Here is a 12,141-nt window from a genome sequence, read left to right as displayed (position 1 = left end):
CTGCTACAGGAGGGAGAGCAACACAACCTGCCTGAATCTGTTGTCCAACAGGCCACACAGCTGCAGGTACAGTATATGACCTGGTCTACATAGAACCTGGTGTAGTAGATGTTTACAAAGAGAGCTGTGTGTAGATCTTCCAGAGTACATTCAGTAGAGTTTCTCATCTGCCACATGGTTGTTGGATGTCATGTTGTATCTGTTTAAGTTTCCTGTTTACTGTGTTCATACTTTATGTATTTAGGTGGACTTGGATGGTGCACTGGGTGGTGTTCACTCCCGTAGTCTGGATCTCAGGACCAGTGTGGATCTTCAGCGTCAGTATGAACAGCTCGTCCACAGCCTGAAGGAGCTGCTGACTCTTGGCTTTGAACGCCTCGTCCTCCAGCCTGAAGCAGAACTCCAGAACCGGGATCAACTCCTAAACCACCTCAGCACTCACAAAGTTGGTGTTAGACTTATTCACCTGATTAACACTGCTTCAGTGTCTGACAATAACAAAAAAAAAAAACCCATAATATCATCCTCTATGTTTAGAAGTTCTTCCAGTTCCTCAGCCAGCATTTAAGGATCCTTCAGTATTTGGCTCAGAAAGTCCCAGAGAATGTTCGACAAACACTGGAAGATCTGCAGGAGGATGTGGTCCGACTGGAACAGCGTGGACTGGAGAAAGGAATCAGGATGGAAGAAATCCTGCAGGTACTATCTGACAGAAGGATGATACGTAAACAGTGTTAATAAGCTGAGACATAATTTTGTTGAAATTGCACTTACTTTTTAAAGAAATTTCAGGTTGTTCAGGTTTTAAACACTTTCATAATGTAAGATAAGACTTTATTGATCCCACCATGCAGAAATTTAACAGTTTAGAGCAGCAATATGCAACACACCAGTGCAAAAGAAAGGTAGATAGAAATAAACGTTCTTAAAAGTATAAAAATTTAAGTATAAAATTTAAAGATATTTGCATATTTACATAGTGATTGCACATATACATGATGTGATATGGGGGGGGTGGAGGGTCACTGTGAACTGTTATACAGTCTGATGGCTGTGGGGAGGAATGACCTGCAGAAGTGCTCCTTCTTGCACAGGGGATATAACAGTCTGGTGCTAAAGGAGCTGCTCAGGGTCTCTACTTGGGGGGTGCAGGAGGTGCCGACATCCTTCTGTCCGCCACCCTCCAGGAGTCCAGCGGGCGGCCTAGGACAGAGCCGCTCTTTTTATCTGTTTATTGAGGCTCTTTCTGTCCTCTCTGTCTGTAATTTAACTTGCATACTAAAAAAAAAGAGAATTATTATTTTACTGGTCTGGCCACCTTGACATCACATGTGGCTTCAGAACTAAAATGAGTTTGACAGTCCTGCTCTTTATCATTACAGAGTCAGTCAGCTGCGAGTTACATGTCTGACCTTTATTCAGTTTCTTCTCAAACTTTTAATGACCTCTTTTAAACACAGGGACAGAATTACTACAGGATGGGGTTGGACCTTCATTCGTTTTCATTAGACTCCATTACAGTTAAAACAGTTTTTTTCTTCTGTTTTTCTGTATCAGATGTGGTCACAGTGGGAGGACGACTGCACCTGGATGGACTCCCTGCTGAGAGGCATCGAGACTTCATTTCCCAACATGCATGAGGGCGGTGAATCTGAGGAGCAGATATCGAATAAGCTCTGTGTCTACCAGGTATTTTATTTATTTCTATATGTTGTGTGTGTCTAGTGGATAATTCAGACTGCAGGACACGGTGCTGCTCATCTTCTTTGCTCTCAACACAGAACTCACAGCCTGATTGGCTCAATTAAATCCAAGCCAATGAATGGGGTTGTTTTCTGTGGGTACATGATGTTCCAGCTTTCATGGGAGTTATTATCAGAGTGAGACCTCCGACTCTGGTTTCTGTGGGTTCATGCTCCTGTTGCTCTGATGCTGGATTTGAAATGCATCTTGTATTCATCTCAAATGAATGAAGCCCAGCTGCTCGTCACAAAGTGTGTGTGTAGGACCCATATAAATACAATATACACTTTGCAATAATGCCATAGTTCCCAACCTTTTTTGGCTCGTGACCCCATTTTAACATCACAAATTTCTGGTGACCCCCAAACATTCAAAACAGACATTTTTTTTTCCTAAAATTCATTTGTTTTGATCATGCATAGTTGACTATATATTTGCAAATAAATGTTAATTTTGGAGGACATTTAGTCTATATAATATATATTATTATGGATGGAGGCAGAAAAGCCAGGTGTAGATTACTGCACAAAGTGAGAATTTTATTTTCCTTGGTCAGAATATGTACAGTCATTCTAACTTGGATTTACAAGGCTGAAAAATTAATACTGAACAAACAAGAACTCAAACTATGAATTATGAAAGAGCTGCAGCATCTGAAACTGACCACAATGAACATTTGACAGATAAACAGTACCACAGTGCTTCAGTTTCAGCCTCATAATTTGTCATGTCTTTGATGGATTGGGATTGTCTCTGTCAACTCCCCATATTTTTTTATTAGTAAGTTTTTATTTTATCTATTACTAGAAATTTCAGGCAACCCAATTTGAATTCCAGGCAACCCCAAGGTTGAAAAAATACTGCTATAATGCATAATTATATACAACGTTCCTTACAATTTATACAATTCAGACATTATTTTTTACATTTTAATCATCTCAAATTCCAGCTTTTATTCATTGCTCCCAAAGCCTCTGGTCGTCTTCAGTCACAACATGGATTTATATGATTAATATATAATGTTCTGCCTCAGTGTTGTGGATCATTTAATTGTTTTCATGCTCTAATGGACGATTGAAGCATGAATGTATAAATGTAAAATATTTTCAAAAGTAATCTATATCCGAGGGACAGGGGAGGCATGGCTTTACCTTGCCTTAGACATTATTACATCGCAGCCCAAGTAAGATCACTAGTACTTTGGTGTAGTGAGTCCTATACAGCCAAATGGAAAGGCATGGAGTTTTCCTCCACTGAAGTTTCCATTACCTTCAATTCTTGGCTGTCTGGCCTGCGCTAGAGCAGTTCTACAGTTGGACAATTTATGTGTATATAACTCAATTAAAATTTGGTTACAAGTGGTCAAGACATTTGGTCTTCATAAACAAATTAGGAATCCTAAACTGGCCTGTGAGTGACCCACACTTCCAACCTGCACTACATGACTACAGATTTAGACAGTGGTCTAAACATGGTCTAACTGCTTTCTGCAGGATACTTTCAAAAGGACAGATGGACAGCTTTCAAAATCTTTCTCTCAAATTTGGACTTGGTAAACATGATTTTTTCAGATATCTCCAACTCCGTGATTACTTTGTAAAGGAAATACAATGTTCTATGACAGAGACTCCCTCTCATCTAATTCAAATACTGGTAGAAGCCTATAAAGGTTCCAGTAACAAAAACATCACTGGTAAAATTTATACAGCTTTGAATTCAGAAGACAATGAGATATATTTTCACACAAAAAAAACAACGGAGAGGGACCTGCAAGAGGAAATACCAAATGAGATATGGCCAGAGGGGTGGAAATCTCAAAACTGTACTACAAACTCACTATCATGGAGGGATTTTTGTTGGAAATGTCTGGCCCATTTCTTTATTACACTTGCACGAAAAGTCACATTTTTCTGGAGTTCATTTTCCTGCTGGAGGGAGTGCGGTTCACTCGAGGCAGATCAAGCACATTATTCTGGTCCTGTCCTGGTATTGTTGGCTTTTGGGGAGAGATGATTAGTTGATGTATTCAGTTTTTGGTGTTCATTTTGATATGTCATTGGCTACTTTGTTTTTTAGCATTCCCCCAGAGGAATTACAGAAAAGTGACATATATTTATTTATAATACTGCTTGCCGCAGGCAAAAAAAGCCATCACGAATACTGGCTTAAAAAGGACCCTCCCTCAATTTCCTTGGTGATAAAAATTGTCAACCAAAGCCATTTAATGGAAATGATGACATACAATCTCCGCCTACAACAGAACAAGGGTGTAAAGCACTGGAAAAAATGGGACTTTTTCAATCAATCTGTGGATAGTAAACAGTAACGTAAATGTCTGAATGTACCTGTCACCCGTGTCTGTGTTTCTGTTTGTTTTGTATTTTATATTAAAACAATAAAAAATAAAGTACAAAAAAAAAAAAAGTAATCTATATGGTGCAAAACCTTATTCAGTCCTTACACTTAAATTATCTTCAGTCCAGCTTTGATAAAACCATTAAATATTTGACTCTATTTAATGTGAAAAACTTCATAAATTTGGTGTTTTTTGCAGGAACTTCATGTTGCTCTGGAGGGAAACATGGCACGCATCAGTCGGGATGCTGGAGGCGGGGCTTCTGCTGCAGACGGCGGGCTGTAGAGGAGTGGGCGTGGTCACCAGTAAGTTAGAGGCCCAATGGAAATCCCTGCACAAGAGGGTGGACCAGGAACGCACCATCGTCAACCAGACCAGGAAGCTGAGGAGCAGGTGAGGCTGAAGTCTGTTTGGTTAATGTAGGTCTTCATATTATGATATAATAAAATAAAACTGAACCAAATAAAAAGCATCTGGACAGAGAAACTAGGCTTGTATTTACATTAAATAAAATGACCTAAAAAATTGAATAAATCGATAGATAACACGTTTATAAAATCTTCTGTGTTTTTATAAACAGGTTTTATCGTGAATCTGCTGCTCTTGCTGACTGGATGGGCGGGGCTAGAGCACTGATTGACAGGAGTCAGCTCATTGTTTCGGCCAATGAGGAGGAGATGCTGAGAAGAACAGAGAACACTCCTGCAGTTAGTGGTGATTTTATTGATGAGAAAGAAAGATACGCAAACACCAGAGGAGGAAAATATTGTACAAATGCATATATAAGAAACTTGTACTGAATAGTGAGTATTTTCTTAGTCTGAAACAGGCGGAGTTTCCAGATTTTGCTTTGTTTTGATGTTTAGTAAACAGGATTGTGGTCATTTTTACAACAAATGATGGTGTCTGGAAGTTAAAACTGTACCAGGTTGAATATAGATATAAAACATGTAGGTTGTCACTCCTTGGTTTAGATTAAAATAGCTTTATTTCAGTCTGGGACATGATATAATGACATTACACTGGAAGAACTTTAAATCTTACCAAGTGTATTTTCTAATTTCTAGTCTAAAATATCTCATCATACTTATAATAAGACATAATCACCTAAAGAGTAACTTTTCAGTGAGATATAAGAACGATGTTGGAAAGATCTTGAAAAATCTTATTTCAAGAAATCCTACCAAGATAATTTTCACTTGTTCCATTGGCAGATTTTTTTTGCTTCATTCAGATATTTTTTGCTTCATTCAAGCAAAAAAATCTGCCAATGGAACAAGTGAAATTATCTTGGTAAGATTTCTTGAAATAAGATTTGTAGATATGTTTGTCTAAAAATAGTTCTTATATCTCACTGAAAAGTTACTCTTTAGGTGATTATGTCTTATTTTAAGTGTGATGAGATATTTACCCTCCGCCAAGGAGGTATGTTTTTGCCAGGGTTTGTTTGTTTGTTTGTCTGTTTGTTTGTCTGTCCGTTAGTGTGCAACATAACTCAAAAAGTTGTGGACAGATTTGGATGAAATTTTCAGGGTTTGTTGGAAATGGGATAAGGAAGAAGTGATTAAATTTTGGTCGTGATCGGGGGTGGGGGGGCCCACGGGGGCGGGCCACTGATCAGCCTTGGCGGAGGTCTGTGCTCTCCGAGTGCTTCTAGTTTGACTAGAAATTAGAAAAATACATTTGGTAAGATTGGATTTTTGCAGTGTATTTATAACCTCGACATCCATTAATGCTTTTATTATTTTTTTAGTATTACCATATAATCCTCAGAAGTATAATGTGTATGTCCTGTCTGATAAAGGAGTTGTTCCAAAGAACTGGAGGCCAAGTCTGGGCTGAAAGTGTCTGTGGTGGGGTGCTGGTTCTCAGCTGATCCATCTAAAGGAACAGGATGGAGACCAGGATCCAGAGGACGGAGGAACCGGTCCATCACAGACCTCAGATCCAGATCTCAGCTCAGTCCAGACCCGGATCAGACAGATTGGAACTGGACTGGTCCAGTTTAGTGGTCGATGTTCCAGTTGTTCAGCAAGCTCTGCATAAGGTGAGGACGGTACAGGGGTCTGACGGGGGGACACCCTGGGTTTTGTGGTCCTCATGCAGATTTCCTCCTTGTATCTCTATGAAAGAAATCAAATACCAAAAAATATACACGTGATTTGACAAAAAACCATGGACTTCCATACTCAGACCATGACTCTGGCATACAGACTGGAGAGGACAACTAAAGTCTAATGCTGCCTTCAGGTGCTGTCGGGAAGAGGATTTTACCTCTTGTGAATTTGAAATTACAAGAGAATTGTGTTCAAGTGCTTTTCTTGTCGTAGGGACTACTTGGGTAAAGCAGTTTTGGACGTGTTAATTTGCATTTTCTCTTTCTTTTCGGTCACAAAGGTTGTTATGAATGATGAGTCTGTACAAATCTTCCAGTTCGTGCGAAATGTAGAGGTTTGTAGACATTTGTGGAGGGGGCATGTCTACAATGTCCAGATTTCGGACAAACACATCGTTCGTTCGTTTTTTGGTCTGTTTTTCCATTTCTGTCCGGTATAACTTTCTTTTTGTTATTAGAAAGAGAAAACGAAAACCAATCCATTTTTCGAATTTGGTTTAACTGTTTTGACACTGAAAAAGAAAAAAAAACGCCCTGAATTTGATTTTAATTTTTCTGTTTTAAAGTGAAAATCAAATTAACCAGTAGTTTTATTTTTTTTTCTGAAAAGAAAATCCACTCACCAAAAGATACACTGACCTAACAGCAGCAGAACGTTAATGAATACGCTTTTTATAATTTGATATGATGACTCCTTTGTTGTTCTCCACCATGTTGAAAAGGTCAAAGGTTATTTTCATCTCGTGGATCTAAATTTTTCTCAGTTCTCCAGTGGAAAATACAACATGAGGGGGCGTTCATGTCCAATTTTTGAGTTTGTGACTAGTATTTACTATAATTCCCACTGCACCTGAAGGCAGCGTAAAAGCAGTGGTTTGTGATCCTAAATCTTCCTCCTTCGTCCTCATGTTGGTCCCAGAGCCTCAGCCTGAACCCGGTGGTTTTAATGGTCCTCTGTGCAGCACAAAGCCTTCCTGAGACTCTTCACTGGTGTCAAACTATCCCTCATTCTGTCCATGTCCTCCTCTTCCTCCTCCTCTCCCATCATCCTCCTCTCCTTTCAGATCTCCTTCTATCCGTCTTTTCCTGCCTCTTCTCTTTTCTCTCCTCGTTATTTTCAGCCCCTCCATTCCTTTTTGTTTATTTCCTTTTGCGTTACACCTCCTCTAGTCTCTTGCTTTCTTTTGGCTCTTATTTTTCATGTACTTTTTCTTTACAGTTCGTCATCTTTTTTCTTACCAGACCTGTTTGTTTTATTCCATCATAGTTTGAGCTTAAATCCTTATTACTCAGTCTGTACTTGAAATGGTCTTTTAAACACAGACCTTTTTTTTTTTTCTTTTTTCTTGTAGTATTTTGCATAATTTGTATTTTTCAAATGGATTTTAGAACAATTAGATCAACCATTTCTTGCTTAACATTTTATTATAACTTTAGTTACACTGAAGCACTTTCTTTCATGTTCTGTAGGTCTGTTACCGTCCTCCTCATATTGATCATTATTTTTCTTTAAAGACAGATTTTGTTCCTGAGTGAATGTTGAAACAAATCAGACAGATATTTGCTGTTTTAATTTATTGGTAGAAGACACAACAAAGGCGTAAAATGATAAAAACAAGATGAAAACAGTGCAAAGAGACGTAAGAGAGTCAGACAAAAACACACCTGTAGTCTATGATTTCATTTCAGGTGCTTTATTTGGCTGATTTTCTTTTCTTTATTTCCCAAAATAAAGAAAAAGTGTGTAATATGAGTTCTTATTCAGAAAAATGTGATGTCAAAAGAGGCTGTTACAATTTTTTTTGTTTTAACATTTACATAGAACAAGTCAAGTATATATCCCCCCTGGACACCTGCCCCAGATAATAGAAAACAAATAAATTAATTAGTATTGTAAAATGGTAAATTATGTGTGTTATAAAGTCGATTTGTTTGAGAAGAAAAATAATTACAAAATATATATATATGCATGTATATTAATGGTTTTAGATAAGTCGCAGATGAAAACATAAAAGATACAGTGGTCTCAGATTTCAACGGTTTAATGCTTATTTGTTGTCTTTATTTGTGGTTTTGAACTCTTCTTTAAGGTCAGAACCATAATTATAAGGATTAAATTGTTAATTGTCAGTATTAAAATATACATCAGTAAAGTATTTTAGCGAAGAATGCAAACAAAGTCAACCTTAAAGCCAGAATAAAAATGTATGGGTTTCATCTGAATTCACAAATATCCAACACATCATCGCATGTCACTCATTCACTTAATTGTATTCTACATAGAGCTGTTTCTGACCATGTTTGTTTCCTCTTTTAACTCTTCCTCTTCTGCAGCGATGGGTGGAGACGTTGGCCAACAGGGGGCGCTGTTGGAGATGCAGACCTGGTTGGAGGAGCAGAACAACAGGTTCAACCAAAACTCATCAGTCAGCTCCGACCTCAGTCATCTCCTGAGACTCTGCAAGGTGACATTACTCTGTCGCTCCACCGTGTCCTGTTTATGGAGCTTTACTGTTGGCTTTTTTTTTACTAAAACTTAAATGGAAAAAACACAGTATTTATGTCAAGGGTGTCAAACTCATTTTAGGTCAGGTTCTACATTCAGCTCAATATGATCTCAAATGGGTCAGATCAGTAAAGTAATAATAAAATAACCTGTAAATAATGTCAACTCCAAACTTTCTGTGTTTTAAAGTGAAAATAGTAAAATTACACCATAAAATGTTTACATCTACAAACTATAATAAATCCTTAATATATAAACCTTTAAAAATGCGACAGTGAGATTTTTTAAGTGCAATTTTGACAATATTCTGCCTCAGCTTCTGATTTACACATATCCAAACTTACAGATCACAGTGGATCTACAAAGACACTAAACATTATAATAGGCAGAACGCTGTTAAAAATACACTTATTTCTCTTCAGACATTCAGGTTGTTCATATTTTTCAGGTTATTCACTTTTGTTGTGAAAGGGTAGATTGTAAATGTAAATATTTTCATGTAATTTTACTTTTTTAGACTAAACCAAACAGAAAGTGTGTAGTTTTCATTATTTATAGGTTATTATGAGAGTGGTTTTACTGGTCTGACCCACTTTAGATCATATTGTTCTGTATGTGAGCCTGAACTAAAATGATTTTGACAGCAATGATTGTTAATGTCTTCAGTGTAATTTAGTATTTAACAGATTCTGTCCCACACTGGACCCTCTAGTGGCCAGTGTTGGCCCACGGGCCGTATGTTTGACACCCCTGATTTACATTTATATTTCATGGTTTCCGCATTTCGGTTTCTTTACTTTAAATAAAAAAATACTTCTCATGCAAGTAGGTCATGTTGTTACCATCTGTTAACGGCTTAGTTTTGTACAATTTTGGGTAATTCTAATGACACTGATTGCAGTTGATTCAGTTTTGGGCCGTTTTAGGTCAAAGGTCAAGATCAGGAAAAAATTGCCCTTATTTTCTAAAACAATCATCAGTGAAGTTTTTCTGTGTGTTCATTCCGTGTGTTTTTATTTCCAGGACTGTCAGACAGAGATGGCGGCTCATCAGGCTACGCTAGATTACGTGAACCAGCCGCTCCAAACATGTAGTACCACAGACGGCCACAGGGGGCGATACAACCATAACAGGTTTGCAGAAGAACAGGGTGAACTGAACCATCAGTGGCTCTGTCTGCAGGAAACACCTCAGCTCTCAGGTCAGAAAACAGACTTGTACTGATGTTTTAAACTGTTTTACACGGTGATGACACGTTCCCTGTTGTCATGGAGATAAAGTATGACGAGGTCTGGTGTGTGTGTGTGTGTGTTCAGATCCAGCAGGTGGAGGCGGAGCTAAGGAGCCGAGCGGAGCAGGAGGCCCGGCTCCAACGGATCAACATCTGGATCTCAGAGCAGAACCTCTGGATGGACTTGGCCCAGACGCCCAGAAGCAGAACCGAGCTGGAGAAGAACCTGAACCGCTGCCAGGTCAGGGTCAGCGGGGGGGGTCAACACCTTTAGGTTTTATTTATTACACAGTATCCTGGTTAAACACTGTCTTTTTCATTCAGGTAACATGAAACAATGTTTAAAAGAAGATATTAAAGCAGCAGTTTCCCCTCAAAAAATCACATTTATCCAAAGTAAACATAAGGAAAGAGCTTTTTGTTAACTTCACCTTTAAGTATATTTAATATGATATAAGCCAAGTGAGTTTTTTTACGAGGATTAGAGTGTTTTTTCATACGACTCATTTTTCTTTCACTTCAGTACAGATTCTCCACAGTAACAGTATGTTTATCTGTGTTGTTTAAAGGAAAACTAAAGTAGTTAAAAGCAAATTTAAAGGGTTTTTATCGGTTGTACATATTGTCATCTGGTGTTTATCCTGTTTTTATCTGTTGTGCATGTTTTTTTATTTGTTCATTTGGATTTTCCCTGTTGTGCATGTTTTTTTATCTGTTGTGCGTGAATTTATTGTTGTGCATCTTTTCATCTGGTTCTTGTGCATGTTTTTTATTTGTTGTGCTGTTTTTTATCTGTTGTGGAGTTTTTTTTATTTTTATTTTTTTATTTGCATTTTACCTCACGTTTTGTGTAGTTTTTATTGTTGTTGTGCATCTTGTAGTGCTTGTTTTTTTTTACTTGGTTTTTATTTGTATTTTGTCCGTTGTGCGTGTTTTTCATCTGGTTCTTGTACATGTTTTTGTTTGTTGTGCGTGTTTTTATTGTATTTTATCTGTTAGTTATTGGTGTATTACCGTTTTTGTGCATTTTTTATTCCATTGCTGGGCATGTATTTTATTTGTTGTTGTTCTTGTTTTTAACTTGTATTTTATCTGCTGTGTTTTTTTTACTGTTGTTGTGCATGTGTTTTATTTGATTTTATTTGTATTTTATCTGTTGTATGTGTTTTTTTATCTGTTGGGCATGCGTTTTATTTGTTGTTATGCATGTTTTTTATCTGTTCTTGTGATTGTTTTTATTTGTTGTTTATTTGTATTTATCTGTTGTCCGTGTTTTTTTATCTGTTGTTGTCCATGTATTTATTTGTTCTTGTGCATGGTTTTTTAATTTGTTGTGCAGGTTTTATCTGTTGTTGTGCATCTTTTCCATCTGGTCTTGTGCCTGTTTTTTTATTTGTTGTGCATGTTTGTATCTGTTGTGCATCTTTTTCACACCTGCTTCTTGTGTGTGTTTTTGTATCTTTTGTTGTGCATCTGATTTAGGAGCTGGAGGATAAAATCCATCTCCAGTCACTGGCTCTTCTGGATCTTAAGGAGAAAACAGGAACATAGAGGAGGAGACCACCTCTGGGATTTGGCGTCTCAGACAGAAAAGTCGTCCCAGGCCTGTTCAGCTCTGAACAACAGGTAAATAACTCTGATGTCTTTGTTTTGTGGTCTGTTCCATAGAGCTCCATTGTTAATGAGTGATTAGGATGTGTTCCTCAGACTGTCCGTTTTTGACAGATGTTGCAGCTGGTTTACATTTCATTGCTTCTCCTTTTGGTCCTGGTTGTTTTTGTCTCTAACTGAATCCTGCTGATGTCTTTCCAGAATGAGCAGTGAAGCTGAAGCTAATGGAGGTTCGGCCGCTGTGGGAGTCTGTGGACAAAACGCTGAGTGAGATGTTCCTGAAAACAGTGAAGATGTGTCAGAGTGTGGATCATAACAGCAGCCCTCAGCTCTGTCTGCAGGCCCACAGCCATCTGCATCACAGCCTGAAGGTACGACCCAGGGGGCGTTAGGGGGCGTCAGAATTGAGAGGATTTGTACATTTCCAGGTTGATGTATGAATAGACTACTGTCCCATGTTGAGAAGAAAAAACATCCACAGAAATTATTTCAGTCCAGTTTTGCAAGAAAAAATTGTTGCAAAACTGCAGCAAAGCGTGTTTACTTTTTTATTCAACTGTCATTTCAGCACAAATTTT

General features: G+C 37.9%; 1 long non-coding RNA gene across 1 annotated transcript; it reads left to right on the top strand.

Annotated features, from left to right (window-relative positions):
* The first annotated feature begins 9,906 nt into the window (after positions 1-9,906).
* On the top strand, positions 9,907-11,490 carry LOC115413491 (uncharacterized). The gene is made up of 3 exons (XR_003934470.1): positions 9,907-9,922; positions 10,038-10,193; positions 11,435-11,490. It is a non-coding gene; the product is annotated as an uncharacterized LOC115413491 (long non-coding RNA).
* Positions 11,491-12,141: the final 651 nt, after the last annotated feature.

The sequence above is a fragment of the Sphaeramia orbicularis genome, chromosome 22, assembly GCF_902148855.1.
Source record: "Sphaeramia orbicularis chromosome 22, fSphaOr1.1, whole genome shotgun sequence".
In the NCBI taxonomy this organism is placed as follows: domain Eukaryota; kingdom Metazoa; phylum Chordata; class Actinopteri; order Kurtiformes; family Apogonidae; genus Sphaeramia; species Sphaeramia orbicularis.
The sequence above is the reverse complement of the archived record's forward strand: the minus strand, read 5'-3'. Positions and strand labels throughout refer to the sequence as shown.